The sequence below is a fragment of the Triplophysa dalaica genome, chromosome 3 (assembly GCF_015846415.1).
Source record: "Triplophysa dalaica isolate WHDGS20190420 chromosome 3, ASM1584641v1, whole genome shotgun sequence".
Lineage (NCBI taxonomy): Eukaryota > Metazoa > Chordata > Actinopteri > Cypriniformes > Nemacheilidae > Triplophysa > Triplophysa dalaica.
In genome coordinates, this window is record NC_079544.1 from 20,509,251 (window position 1) to 20,523,920 (window position 14,670).

Here is a 14,670-nt window from a genome sequence, read left to right on the forward strand (position 1 = left end):
CGGCTGCTTGCCACAATATGAAAAAAACTGGACATGACATTTGAATTAGAAATATTTAATTAGCAAATTTTTACCGAATACAGACCTTCCATGAGGAAAAGCAGTTTATTTTCGGTTTTAAGATAAGAAACTATGTTCAAATGTCAGGAACATACAGTTTGGTTGAAACATAATTTCATATATGTTATTAAAAGACATTTATATTGAAATTGTAAAAAAAACTGGCAAAATGATTTGCTGCATCCGAGTTACTGAGTTGAGAGGTTGTTATCTGGGTATAACGAATATGCAAATGTCCCAACTGACCAATCAGAATCATGCATTCCAATGAGCTGCATAAAAAAATTATAGATGGCGTCATCCAGCCGCACTTGCCTGGCCTAAAGTTAACTTCCAGTCTGTATTAGATTATAATATTTTATATTTAATTAATACAAATAATAATTTCTATTCATATTTTATTGTAAATTAAATGCATCAAATTAAACTAAAACTACTGAACAGTTATAGATTCTTTGCAGAGGTCCACATTGTCAGGGTTGTGGGTGAAGGGATCTATGCGAGGATACAATTGTCAGATTTGTCTGGCTTTTATTTTATAAAATAAAACGGACAATCAACAAAAATTAGGCAGGACAAGGGAAAACAGGAGCAGGCAAGACTCACAATCGGTAACATAAGACAACAACCTGGAACAGTGCTCCTGGCATCTCCAATGAGGAACACAAGACCAGTACACACGACAATGGTGGATGGGTGGTAGGGAGTAAAACAAACTTGTCTGGCAAACAAGGCTGGAAAAAGTCAAGAGGTGTACGCTGCCCATGCACGCAAGATCATCAAAATGTAATGACTGCCCTCTGGAACATGGCAGGAGTAACCAGAGATTTAGGAATTGCTTCCAACTCTGTGATTGACGGTGCTGGTGGTTCACTGGAGAAAGGGACTGATGTAGCTACCTCAGAGACATATGCAGCCCAGACACACATTACAGCAGCAACATACAGGGAAAGAGCAGCCTCTTCGACCACGTCTGGACAGACAGGAAAAGTGATCTACTCAAAGACAGTCTTCATGGCCGTATCTGGGAGATCCAGGGCCACCTTAACCATGAGCTGAGGAACCACCAGATTAGGGTCCTCCAGGGAATTGTACTTGGTGAGATGGAATCCTTTCTTCTCTTTCTCCGCTTATGTGAGTGAAGCAAAGTTTGATCAACCTCTTTGGAGGAAACTGCAGCATCCTTAGTCAGCTCTGGGGAAACTGCATTTTCTACGGCAACCTCTGGAGAAGCTGCAGTGTCCACAGTTGCCTCTTGGGAAGCTGCAGTGTCCCTAACATGTGTCTTCCCCTGGCGAGCAAGGAAATCCACAAAACCCCAAAAGACAGGTGATCCAGTCCTCTCACACTCCACCAGCTAAGGGTTTCATCAAGGGCATAGTTAAAGAAGTCCTTGAGAGCTGCGTCGTTGAACCAAAGCACATCTGCAGCACCACTAAAGTCTAGGGCAAATCTCCTCATTTAGTCCCTGTTTACGGAGGGAGCTCATAGTCTTGAAATGAAGAATGCAATCATAAAGGGGTCTGGAGAGAGTGGAAGCTGGTGGATGATGCATACCCTTTTTCCGCTGAGGCCTCATTTGTCCAGTTCGTTCTGTCATGTCGTGGGTGAGGGGATTTAGGCGAGGACTCAATTGCAGGAAGTCCCAGGCTTTTATTTAATAAAATAAAACAAACAAGCAACAAAACTACCCCGTGGGGGAAAAACACAACTTGTAGCTTGACTGGCTAGGCAGGACAAGGAAAAACAGGAGCAGGCAAGACACACAATTGGTTACATAAGACAACAGATTGGAACAGGACTGCCAACACAAGGAAAATAAATAGGCAGGTAATGAGGGAGAACAGGTGGAGAACTGAAGCAATAATAAAGTAACAAGATGGGCGGTGTCAAGACAATAGGCATGAGCACATGGCAGTGTCAGTGCTCTGTTACAAAAACCAAGAATAAACTGGACCTAATTGACAGAACCCTGACACACGTGAGGTTTGTTTATGTAATGCAGCGGAATGGTTGCAGAATGCAATCATTTTTGGTCATTTTATTTGTACAAAGGTTTAGATGTCCAAGAACAACCACTTTTATTTTATGTTTAAAAAAAATATCTTATGTTGAAAGATATCACAGCCCCTCATGCATTGTTTAATGTCATGTCTCCAGACAGTATCTTTGGTCAGCTGTATACTGTATTCTTAGCAAACATATTGAGGGTTTCAGAAACGTCTATTCATTGACTGAGTTAGTGTGATGTTCTAGTTTTATTCTGATAACACGAGAGGTCTATCATGCATTAAAACTGTAGGTGTAAAAACAGAGACAGGTGCTTCTTTGTCACATGTGAATTAACAGATCAAAGCAACCTTGTTTTCAGTTAGCTAACCGTCTAACTTTAAGACATCCAGTATAGCGTCTGTTATGTGTTTTACATGCTTCCTCTTTGGAGGTTTACAGAGGTCACATGTGAAAATAAGACTGATTCGGATAAGAAGGAAATGAAGGATTAAAGAAAAGAAATGAGGATGAGCAGAGGTCAGAGATTAAATCTGTTCGAACTGGCCCCGCAGAATGATCATCTGACTCCCATGTGAACCAGTTTGAAATTGTTATGAGCTACTATTAATATTGTTGTGTTAGTCCTTAAAATGATTGTGTATTAATTCAATTATGTTTATTAAATATTTATGTCATTAACGTAGAGCTGATGTTTGCTATATTTTATCGCACAAAGCACTTTTTCTCAAATACAGAATAGGACAGAACATAAAATAACTGACTTGCTCATATTCACCCCTGTTTCACCCCGATAAAGCTATGAATATTTTTTTCCCGGATGGTGAAATATTTGATTCCCTATTCAGATTATGAATACTAAAAACCGCCAGAGGAATCTGTATGCTGCGTTACGGCCTCAAAGCACAAGAAACGGAATGGAAATATTGATCCTGTGTACTTTAGAGGTTTCTTGAATGGGGAAATGTTTGGTTTTAGAAATGGTGAGATCAAGACGGCCAGAAAAAGACGAAGTAAAAGAACTTCTTTCTTTCTTTCTCTCTCTCTCGCTCGCTTTTTCTTTTTCTTTCTTTAGAGGAGACTTTTATTTTAGGCTTTAGGTCATAACGGGAGGTTTGCTTGTCAAGTATTGTAATTTATTTGAGGGTGAAGAAAAATTATATATTAGTCTATATTAGTAAATATATAAGTGCTGTAATTATTTATGTATTGCTCTGTAGTTAATTGTAAATATATCTTTATTCAAAATGTAAATTCTTTAATTCGTCTCTCTCTGTCTGTCTGTTTCGTCTGTCTATCTCTCCCTGTTTGCAAATCGAAGCCTGTCTCCGAATAAAATCTGCGATTCATTGTTCAGGGATGCCTGTCACTATGGCAACTCGGAGGATGGAGGTTATTCTTGTCGGACCTTTCTGTAATGAATGGCGAAGAGCTCAAATCATTTGTATTTGCTAATATAAAAGCCTACAGATGATCTCAGACTATTCAATGTTTGGAATGACATTCAATTTGAGTTAAAATACTGTTTTTGTCTGCGAAGTCTATTTAGACTGCAAGGCAGCTCACTGGAGTCTAGACCTTCTGTTGATCTTGATGTGTTTTTTTTGACTGACAGACTGACTGGAGTAGATTTGATTGTTTTACATGAATAGTGCCTTCCATTTCGGGACCTTCTTGAATCGTGACAACAGTGGCAGGGACATGAAGTCAACTTGGGTTCAGACTGAGAGTTGGAACCGTGTGTAAAAACAGGTTGAGAAATAGACACAGAGAACGCTTTGACCATCCCTGACTTTGGCTTAACCTCTTGCTTTGACATTTCAGAATAACCAGTAAGAAGTGGGACCCACCCACATGTGCACGTTGTAGGAAACTCTCGGTTTTGTTTGCGTACGTGGCGGAACTTCTGTGGTCCTTGAATCCAGATTCATCTCAGATGGCCTCGTTTCCACTTGCGCCTGCAGTGTAAGCTCATTCCTGCCTGTCTTCATTGTTTGTGACTTTGCAATCTATTGCTTAAATTACATTCAGGAAATGACTGTCTGGAGAATCTGCGCTTTAATTCCTTTTGCTTTGACGTTTTTATGGAGGCAAATGCTTAAGAAATTCTGCAAATTCATTCTCGTTGAGGGAAAACATTCTTGGGTAGCTGTCTGTATGACTGTTCTAAGAGCAGCACCTACTGTCCCATTTGTCCTTTATAAAAGAGATTTAATGACGCGACTGATTCTGGTCCAGAACTAATAGAAATGATTATACAGACATTTGAACTCAATTTAGGATATTAGTGGACAATACATTGTTGAATTTCATGACCTAACATTAAACAGATGCAGTAATAGAAGCACACAACTGCACTTGAAAAAGAGCAGATGAGCAGAAATTGGCGATGATACAGTACATGAAATCTCAATGGTAGATGTTAAAAGAGACGTAAAACGTTCCAGCCGCAGTGCGATGGCTCAAGTTTATGTAGCCGGTGGGCCGTCTCTCCTGTTAAAGCTTAATAAGTGCATCTGATTCCGTGTAAATATCCCCGAATGGAATCTAGAGAACACGCCAACCGCACAGCTGCTTTTGGGTGTGGAAACACAATAGCATCTCTGTGCACACAGTCATGCTGTCATACTCATGAGTGAAAGTGGTGGTGCTGGGAAGATTTTAAAAGGAAAGTTTTTAGGTTTTAAGGTATTAGAAACACTGTTATACAAACACCTGCTGTACAGGTATTCTGGTTTACAGCATTGGTGATCATTTTTTTATTAGCTGCCAAACATTTCAAATCTAGACTTGTAGAAAATGGTCTTTCTTGACCTTTTTTGTCTAGTTTGGTCTGCATACCATAGTCTTAATTTTTGGTGAATTTTTATGTATTTATGTATTAATAATAGGGGTAGTAGTATTGTTATTTTTATTATTACTGTATATTAAGCAATTATATACAGCTATTCATCTTAGGTAGGGAATAATAAAGGAACTGCTATAAATGAATTGTTAAAAGATAAAGGTGAATTTTTTAAAACTTTTTCTCCAAATTATGCTATTAGAACTTGCATTGCAAGGGAAGTAATATTTGATTTGGTACAAAGGAGTACAATTATTATTAAGTTTCATATCCATATTTATTTTAGTGACAATTTAATATTTTTTATTTCATTTTCATTAGTTTATTATTTAAAATCGTTTTCTGATTATTCTGATTTTTTCAAAATAAGAAATGCTTAATATTTGATATCAACTATCACACAGGGTATCACTGTGTGTTGTGTAGTGCATTATTTCAATTTTTATATGAAGCCAGACAAATCGTCGCCTAGGAATTATAAGATGACATTCCATTCCATTCCATTTTCTACCGCTTATCCGAACTACCTCGGGTCACGGGGAGCCTGCGCCTATCTCAGGAGTCATCGGGCATCAAGGCAGGATACACCCTGGATGGAGTGCCAACCTATAAGATGACATCTTTGTCAAAATTGAGTTATTCACATATTATTTTGTGACTCTTTATTTACACTATGGGATTTTTTTCTTTACATTTTGGGACTTTTTTTAGAAAACAAGAAGGTTCTATCTACAAGGTCACATGGAATGCAAAAACTTTAAAGCTTGTTATCTCAAAACTGCTCAGAACTCATGTAGAACCTTATAATTCTCAGGTGACGAAATGACAGTGTTGATTCATCTGAAACCTTTTAAAATGTGTCGGAATGTTTAGGGTGAGTAATTGATGACAGTTCATTTATTTATTTGTTTATTTTTTGTGTCTTCTCGGCAAGCTGATTGGGGTCAACCGATGTTTGTTGAGCAGTAGGTTGGACTATCACTTGACCTGTAGTTTTCTGTTTTAAGGGTCCCATCACTGCTGGCAGGGTATCAGGTGTGTGACCACAGTATAGTATTCTGTATCAAAGGCTTGTGTCTTGTCTGAGGCCTCGGGGAGAACAGTGTTCTCTGTATGAAATGGACAGAGAGATGTACAGCTCTGTGAAGACTTTACTAAGACCTCCCCACAGATTCTTTGCAACCTGTCCCACATCAGAGCACTTTGTGCATATTATTAACAATGTCCTGTAAAATAGACAGTACAGTAGTAAATTCTGATTATGTGTGTCATTGTTGAAAGTGTTATAGGTTTGCCTTATTCCTGAAACATTGTAAATTGTGGTAAAACCATGCATAAGCCTCTTATCGTTTAAAATAGACCTGTGGTGTCTGTTGAATAATTCTGAGCTCTCGACTATGTTTAACTCAAATTGTATCTGTTCAAACTTTGATCCCTCTGGTCAACTCATTTGTAAGTCACTTCAGATGTAAGCCTGTGCTGTATTAATAAATGTTAATGTAAGTGCACACCTCATGTAGATCTGTTAAGTACTGACGTATGATCTTTTTTTACTCTTCTGGAATTCAAATGAATGATGCCTGTCCTGGATATAAATAGATCACAACGCATTTAGAGATCTCTCTCCATCACACCTATGTGTACTCATGCAATGACCGCAGTGATCAGGCAGGCATGAGAACAGTAGGAAATCCGCTGCTTCTAAAACAGTACGGATGACTAAACTTCACTTCCTTCTCTGTCCTCTCATTTATTTAACGCTTGTTAAGTTTATTCATTTCCTCCCCCTCCCTTTTATTGTCATCTCAATATGCAGTAAACAGCAGACGTATAAATAATATAGACGTGAGGCTTGTAAAATCCATACAACTTTATTCTACTTGGAACAAATGACGCTTGTAAAATTGCACCCATCTTGTCCAACATTACAGTATGCGCATGGGCGACTGGTTCTAATAGGGCTCTAGTGACCCACAAACTGCTGTCGACCGTGTTGTATCATGTTAATTTGCTGGCTGATCGACAGACTTTCACAGCATTAATCCTCAGAGTTACATGTGAAACCGTTCTCCCTGACGGCTGCATCCGCGCATCACGACCTCAGCGTCCACGGAAAATGTGAGCATGTTTGTCAGGCTGTCTGAGGTCTGTGAAATCCCTTTTCCTTGAGGAGAGCAGGTCAATGACATGAGAGCTGTGCCACGCCAGACGCCTGAGCTCTGTTTGTCCTGGAGACACAGGGCTCACAGCAAAAGAATGTGTCTGAGAAATACAGAAGAGAAGAGTGAGGAGGGAGAAGAGACTGTTAACAGGTCTTGTTTGGTCTTCACACTGATATTTTTCTCCCTGTCTCTTTCTCTCTGTCTGTCAATCATTCTGTCTTTCAATACCTGTTTGTGTCTTCGTCCGTTTCTCAGTCTGCCATTCTGTCTTTCTAAATTACTCTGCATGTCTCTTAGGCCTGATTCACATTTTGTGTCTAAAACAGTGCGGAGCATGCGAGCCGCGCATCTTTCTCTCTTCAAATGACCCGCGGCACTCTGAAAAGTTCAACATTTTGTATCTTGATGCTTAGGAAAATGTGCGCTCCGCACCGTCCCAGCCACGTTGTCCACTATTTTCGCACCTCTGCCATGCGTCTGCATTAAAAATAACGAATATGCGTTCTGAAAAGACATGATTCAGGCCTTAGTCTGTCTGTCAGTCTATCTTTCAGTATATCTGTCCGTCTGTCTATCTGTCTATCTGTTTCTCAGTCTGTCTGTTTTTATCTCTCAGGCAATCATTCTGTCTGTCTTTCAATATATCTGTTCATCTCTTTTTCTGTCTGTCTGTCTTAGTCAGCATGTCTCTTAGTCTGTCTGTTTGTATGTCAAGAATTCTGTCTGTCTGTCTTTCTGTCTTAGTCTGCCTGTCTCTTAGTCTGTCTGTCAAGCATTCTGTCTGTCTGCCTGGCTGCTTTTCTGTCTGGCTGTGTGTCTTCTGCATGTCTCTTAGTGTGTCTGTCCGTCAGTCATTCTGTCTGTCTTTCATTATATCTGTCTGTCTGTCAGTTAATTATTCTGTCTGACTTTCAATATATCTGTTGATCTCTTTGTCTGTCTGTCTGTCTCTCAGTCTGCCTGTCTGTCTTAGTCAGCCTGTCTCTTAGTCTATCTGTTTGTGTGTCAATTATTCGGTCTATCTGTCTCTGTCTGCCTCTCAGTCTGCCTGTCTGTCTTTCTGACTTGGTCGTCGTGTCTCTTACTCTGTCTGTCTGTATGTCAAGCATTCTGTCTGTCTGTCTATCTGTCTGTCTGTCTGTCTGTCTGCCTGCCTGTCTGGTATATCTATTCAGTATATCTAAGAGACTAAGAGACATGCAGAAGACAGACAGACGCTTTCCTGTAGCTCAGTAGTAAGAGCATGGCAGTGGTAAGAGCATGGTGTTAGCAACGCCAAAGTCATGGGTTCGATCCCAGGGGATTGCAGAGACTTAGAAAGAAATGTAAAGGATAATGCAATGTACATCGCTTCGGATAAAGCGTCTGCCAAATACATAAATGTAAATATCAGTCTGTCTGTCAAACATTCTCACTGTCTTTCAATATATCTGTTGACCTCTTTGTGTTTCTTGTACAAAATATAAATATGTTACACAGTGTTATTCTAAAATATGTAAAAATGTTAGATGTTTGGATATAAATATAGCATTTTAGCATACATGCGTGGCTATAATCTGTGTGTTTGAGTCCAGAGAGCGGGAATGTTGTTGTTTGCAGGGAAACCTCCTTGTAAGAAGTTTTTCTTGGGTTTTTCTTTGGTTTCCCCAAAGGTCCAGAAATGCATTTTATGGTTTATTTTATTCAATTGAACAGTGCTGTTCTGAAACTGATGTTTGTGGGCTTGTAAGATTCTGTGGCATCTGTCAGACCGGGTTTTAGGACCCAGGGTTTCAAGTGCATGCTGCAGTGTGCTAGGGGCACTTGAAGGTGTATTGAGAGTTTGAGAGATGGTTTTTATTGAGTATAACTAATGGGTATTTGCCTTATTCAGCCTGACGTGTTCAATTATTAAAGCCTGTTTTTTTCTCCTCTGTCTCATTCATCTCTCAGCAGTGTTCTTGTGCTCGTCCAGACAGGTGACTGAGTCTGGAGTCAGGGTGGGGCTGTCAACCACATGCACCCTATCAGTGTGTGTGTGTGCCTGTGTTCATTATAGGGTAAAGCATAACACAAAACAACACTCTTTAGGGAGTCATGAGAAAGTAAGCTCGAATTTGGCACACACACGGCCGCTCTGGGGCTCTTTAATTTATTAAGATTGTCTTTGTTAATGTTTGGCAGCTCTCTGGTGAGCTATTGTCCTAATTTTGCACAGATTTATATACCTGATCACACACACTCTCGCTCTCCCTTTTCTGCCTCTATCCTTTTTGCTCCCTCGCCCGTTTCTGTCTCCTGCTGGTGCGTAGTAAATATGCAATATTTTATCCTCATTTTGTCCATTATATCCTGGAATGTGTTTTTTGAGTCCCGCTGGGTGATTTTAACTAAGCAGCATGAACTATATCCATTAATACATGCACACACACACCTCAACCTGTTCTTGCGAAGGGATCCGTCACTCTGGCAACCAGGGATTTGTAGTCAGTAAAAACTATAGGGCACATTGAGAGGAATTTCATCTTGTGCATTCCACTCAACTAAGTATTTCTTGAGTTATTATGAGTTAAATCAAAGCAAACCAACTGCAGTTTGATTTAAATTAGTTGAAATGCACAATAACAAAACATGATCTTTTGAACATTTACAAAATCTGAATTATCTCATTTTGGAATCAAACTCTTCATTTGGTTAGATGGGTGTATCATGAAAGTTTTAGTAGGTGGTTCTGTTCTACCTCGAGAACATTTGCAGAACAAATAAAAGGTTTGACTGCAAATGTCAAAGTGATTGCTTTGTGGTAGGAAAATATGTGATTCTAGTCTTGGTACATTCTGTCCGTGTACCATTTTGTTTTTATTTGCATGCATACTTTTATACATAAAACATGCCATTCAAAACTTTTGGATCACCTTAGTAAAATTGTATTAATCGTTTTGGTAACACTTTACAATAAGGTGGTTTAAGTTAACATTAGTAAATAAATGCATTAGCTAACAATGACGAATTAAATTTTTCGCTATTTCATCAGTTATTCTTGTTAGTTAATGCTGCATGAACTGATGTTAACATTGACAACGTTTGATTTTAATAATGTATTAAATGCTGAAATGAACATGAATTATTACAAATAAATGCTGTATTAGTGGTGTTTATTGTTAGCCAATGCATTAACTAAATAAGAGCCCAGTTTATTATAAGGTTACTTTTTTAATACAAGGAACATGACAAAACATTCAATGACTGACAAAGGTACATTGGAAACACTGAAGCTTAAATACACAAGGAATAAACGAGAAGACAAGAAACACCTGGAGAGACAATCAACACTTAACCAATAATCAAAGAAACTACAAAGAACTACAAAATGACACGAGGAAACAGTAACTCGGGAAAACAAACTAAAAGTCCTAAGACAGGGAATACGACCCTGCATTTCCTCTGAAGGACCCTTCGAAGTGACAACAATCATGGCCACCATAATGAAGGGTCGTTCCAAACCGAAGTCCTTATAACTGGCCACTTGAAAGGGTGCTTCAGAATGAAGGATTTTGAAGGGTACAACTGATGGTCACTTCAGGCTGCCATGATTCTTTGCGCAGATTCTTTGCACGGTGACGGCGCCTCCTCATGGGCGCGGGATGATGACGCAGAGGGGCACTTTACGAAACAGTTGATTGGTCCCCTACACCCTTTAACCCTTCAAAGCTCTCACTCCGGAGGGTAAACCATTCGAAGGGCTTAGGCCATAGGGATGAGCCCTTCGAAATGGGACGCAGGGACAGACTGAGCCTGCGTTCCACCTGGAATATATCCCCCTCTGAAGGGCCCTATGAAGTGACCGCCATACTGAAAGGTCGTTCCACCAAAGTGCTCATAACTGCCCACTTCAAAGGGCCCTTCAGAATGAAGGATATAACTGATGGTCACTTCGGGCTCCCTTGATTCTTTCTGCAGATTCTTTGCCTGGTGACGCCGCCTCCTTATCGGCGCGGGATGATGACGCAAAAGGGCACTTCAAGAAACAGTTGTTTGGTCCCTTACACCCTTTAACCCTTCAAAGCTCTCACTTCAGAGGGTAAACCAGAGGGCATAGGGATGAGCCCTTCAAAATGGAACGCAGGGACAGACTGAAGGGTCGTTCCAAACCTGAGTGCTCATAACTCTCCACTTCAAAGGACCCTTCAGAACTAATGATTTCGAAGGGTACAACTGATGGTCACTTCGGGCTCCCTTGATTCTTTGCGCAGATTCTTTGCGTGGTGACGCCGCCTCCTTATGGGTGTGGGATAATGATGCAGAAGGGTACTTCAAGAAACACTGCAATGTGTAACCTATCATGGAAGAAAAAGGATTATGATTTTCGTATCGTATCAAATCTACAACATAACCACAATAGTATTGTGGGAATTTTTGTATTTAACCCGAAGGCTGTCCATTCTCACCTACATGAGCAGATGTCTGGAATGGCTGTGATTATCGGTTTCTGCAGGCCACGAGTTCTTCAGGCCCGGGTTTTTGTTAACAGGAAATGAGGAGACACAGGTGATAATTCCAGTTGCATTTGAACTCCCTATTCACTGTATGCACTGGTGTACATTGGAACTGATATGTGTGTTTTAGAGGCCAAAGGAAAGAATATGTCATGTTTCATGTGACCCAGTTTGCACGGTTCTGTACTCTGCTGGCCAAGTTTCAAACTTTTGCACTTGCCAAGCAGCCAAACCCTAATAGGGCCTGTGAGGGCTGTTTGTTCTTTAGAACTGTTGAAATGAACTGTGTAAATATTTAGTATCTAAATATTTAGTAAGTGCATTTCCATATAATACGGTGATGATGCGATGTCCCTTTTTAGTTCCTGACATATAAACAGTAACAGATAGTCGCTATGCAAAAGAAATAATCATAGTAGCTCTACGAAAACTATGTGTTATCCAATAAACCACAGCCGCTGACCAATAAGCATCTAGAACTCAGACTATCCATTTTATAAAATTATATTCAAGAGTTTGTGGAACAGTCAGATTTAGTTTGTTCTTAGTTTGGTTGGTTAGTTCAGATAATTATATAATATAAATTAAGATCTAGCCACATTTCTTTGTACTACTGATGTTTAAATGACGTGTTTGCGTTTGTTCAGCCTTTGTAGTCTAGGTGGAGTGGAAGGAGATTTATAATGTATTGGTTTTCTTCAACACATGCATCTGTGACACATGAGTATTATGTTCTTATTTCTGCACTCATTATCTGTTTATAGCGTTCTCATTACACCCATGAGAAGTGTTCCGCTGCATCCAGCAGTTGTACTGAGTTCTGAGCCTACGGCAAACTAGCTTATTGTGTAGAAAAATTCTGCCAGACTTCATCAAACTCTCACACTGTGCAGTAAGTCTGAATGAATTTGAAAAGTTTTCATCCTATTCTTTGAAGTTTGGGGTTCATCCCCTGTTTTTTCAATATGGTCTTAAATGTTAAAGGGACAGTTCAACCAAAAAAAACATAATTTACTCTCATGTGGTTCAAAACATGTACCTGCATGTGACTCTTTCGTCTTTAGAACACAAAGATATTTTGAGGAATGTCTCAGTGGTTTTGTGTCTATATAATGGAAATAATGCGAGCCAACATTCTTCGAAATATCTTTTTTTGTTCTGCAGAACAAAGAAAGTTATACAGGTTTGAATTGACACGCGGATGAGTAAACGATGAAAGAATTTTCATTTTTGGTTGAACTTTCCCTTTAAATATATTTGAATTCTGTATTTAGGCACAAGGCCCATACTTAACCTTTTGTTGTCGTAGCTCTCATAAGAATCAGGCTTTAGTTCCTGCCTATTGCATCTAAAATTTGTATATCAATAGAGTAAAGAAAATCCTGTTGTTTTTCTAGTTTTTCATATTTTCTCTTTAATTATCCTTGTTAAATTTGTACCGGGCTCTGCAATTTTCTATTACGTCTATTGATAGTGCAGCAGAGTATGTTCTCAATGCAGATCGCTGTGTACCTGCTTTCAAATTAAATAGAATAGCAGACAGAATAGGTTTGCAATCGGGTACCAAAAAAGTATACGTCAACGTGACTTTTTACTTTAGGAGAGAAAATGCTGAACACGTTGTTTGTACATCTCTTTTATAACTTATACAATTGTGTTTTGCTATGAATTCAAATGTTAAAACTACTGAGAACCTCACCGTACACATTCACAAAATATTTAAAATGCATTGCATCTATTGTTGTGAAATCTGTTAAGCTGGGAACAAATCTGAAGTGTTCAGTACACATAAAGTGCTTTATTACACTCTGATATGCATTTGTAAGTCGTGTTATATGGTCTAGCTTAGCAAAACAATCTCCAGCAAAAACTAAATCCTCTTAAAATGTATTAGGGCAACAAAAGAAAAATGTAAATGAATGTTGCACACTGTGCAGTCACATGCAGAGGATAATATTATTCATATTATTATAAGTCAACTGTCTTTGCCTCAGTCTGCTTGTGTCTGTTTTTGAATGTGTGTTCGTGTGCATTGTCAGGATCAGCCACGTGTGTCCTGCTGTTGTCATTTCTGTTAATGCCTGCTATATATCTATTTCTGTGTCCATTTGCCCATCTCTCTACCTCCTGGCTGACTTACTATACTATCTATCTATAGCTTCATGTCGCTCAGAGCTGATTTATAAGCGCTGGGCAGGGGGTGAAAAGTCACTGTGAGTGCTTGCAGTCTGACGACTCCTGATTGTGCTGATTCAAAGGTTGAAAGGTCATCTGAGTTCAACCTTTACATTGACATTTATTTCCCCAACGGGCACTTTTGTGCCACAGTGACTTCCAAGGAACTGTATATAACAGCATGTTGTGACATTTACTCCTCTGCAGGTGGAGAAAGATTGAAATCACATGCTTCACTTTATAATGCTCAAAGTCTTTCACTGAACTAGTGGGGAAATGTGGAGTGAAATGTCACAGGACAGAATGATGTGACAGTGGAGTGGATTTAACTGCTCGTACAGTGAGCTGAAGATACTTCTGTTTTTCACAACTCATAAAATAACATTATTACAAATGACCGGCAGAAGAAGAATGATAGGTTGAGTAGGCATCATGCACTTGAGTTCAAAGTTCAAACGTTGATTCATGCTATTCCAGCAGTTTTAAATGTTCTTGTGTGGAAAGCACACCAACATCTGAATTTGTGTCAAAAAAACATAGTTAGCATGTTTACTTTCATTTCATTTGTGACGTGAAAGAGTGACGATTAATAAATATATAAATATTTCGAATTCATTTAATTTAAATGTTATTTAATTTTAATTAGAAGTAATAAATATATATATAATAAATATAATATATTTTTGGTTGATAAAAATAAATATATTTTATATAATTTAATTATTTTATAATATATATATTATATATCTGCTTTTTACATCACAACGTATCCTTGTGTTCAATTTTTAAATCTTTAAAACATTCTGCAAATATTTACAGCATTTAATTTTAAAGTAAATTGTATTTTCATATTTTATATTATTTATAAAAATCGACTGTATTTTTTATTACCGCGCATCCTTTTTATTTAAAAATAAATACATTTTCTTTTAATTCAATTAAA

At 38.7% G+C, this 14,670-nt stretch overlaps 1 protein-coding gene across 3 annotated transcripts in view; it reads left to right on the plus strand.

Annotated features, from left to right (window-relative positions):
* gpc5c (glypican 5c) overlaps positions 1-14,670 on the plus strand; it is a 106,249-nt gene that overhangs the window by 65,471 nt on the left and 26,108 nt on the right. The gene's annotated exons all lie outside the window — the stretch shown is intronic.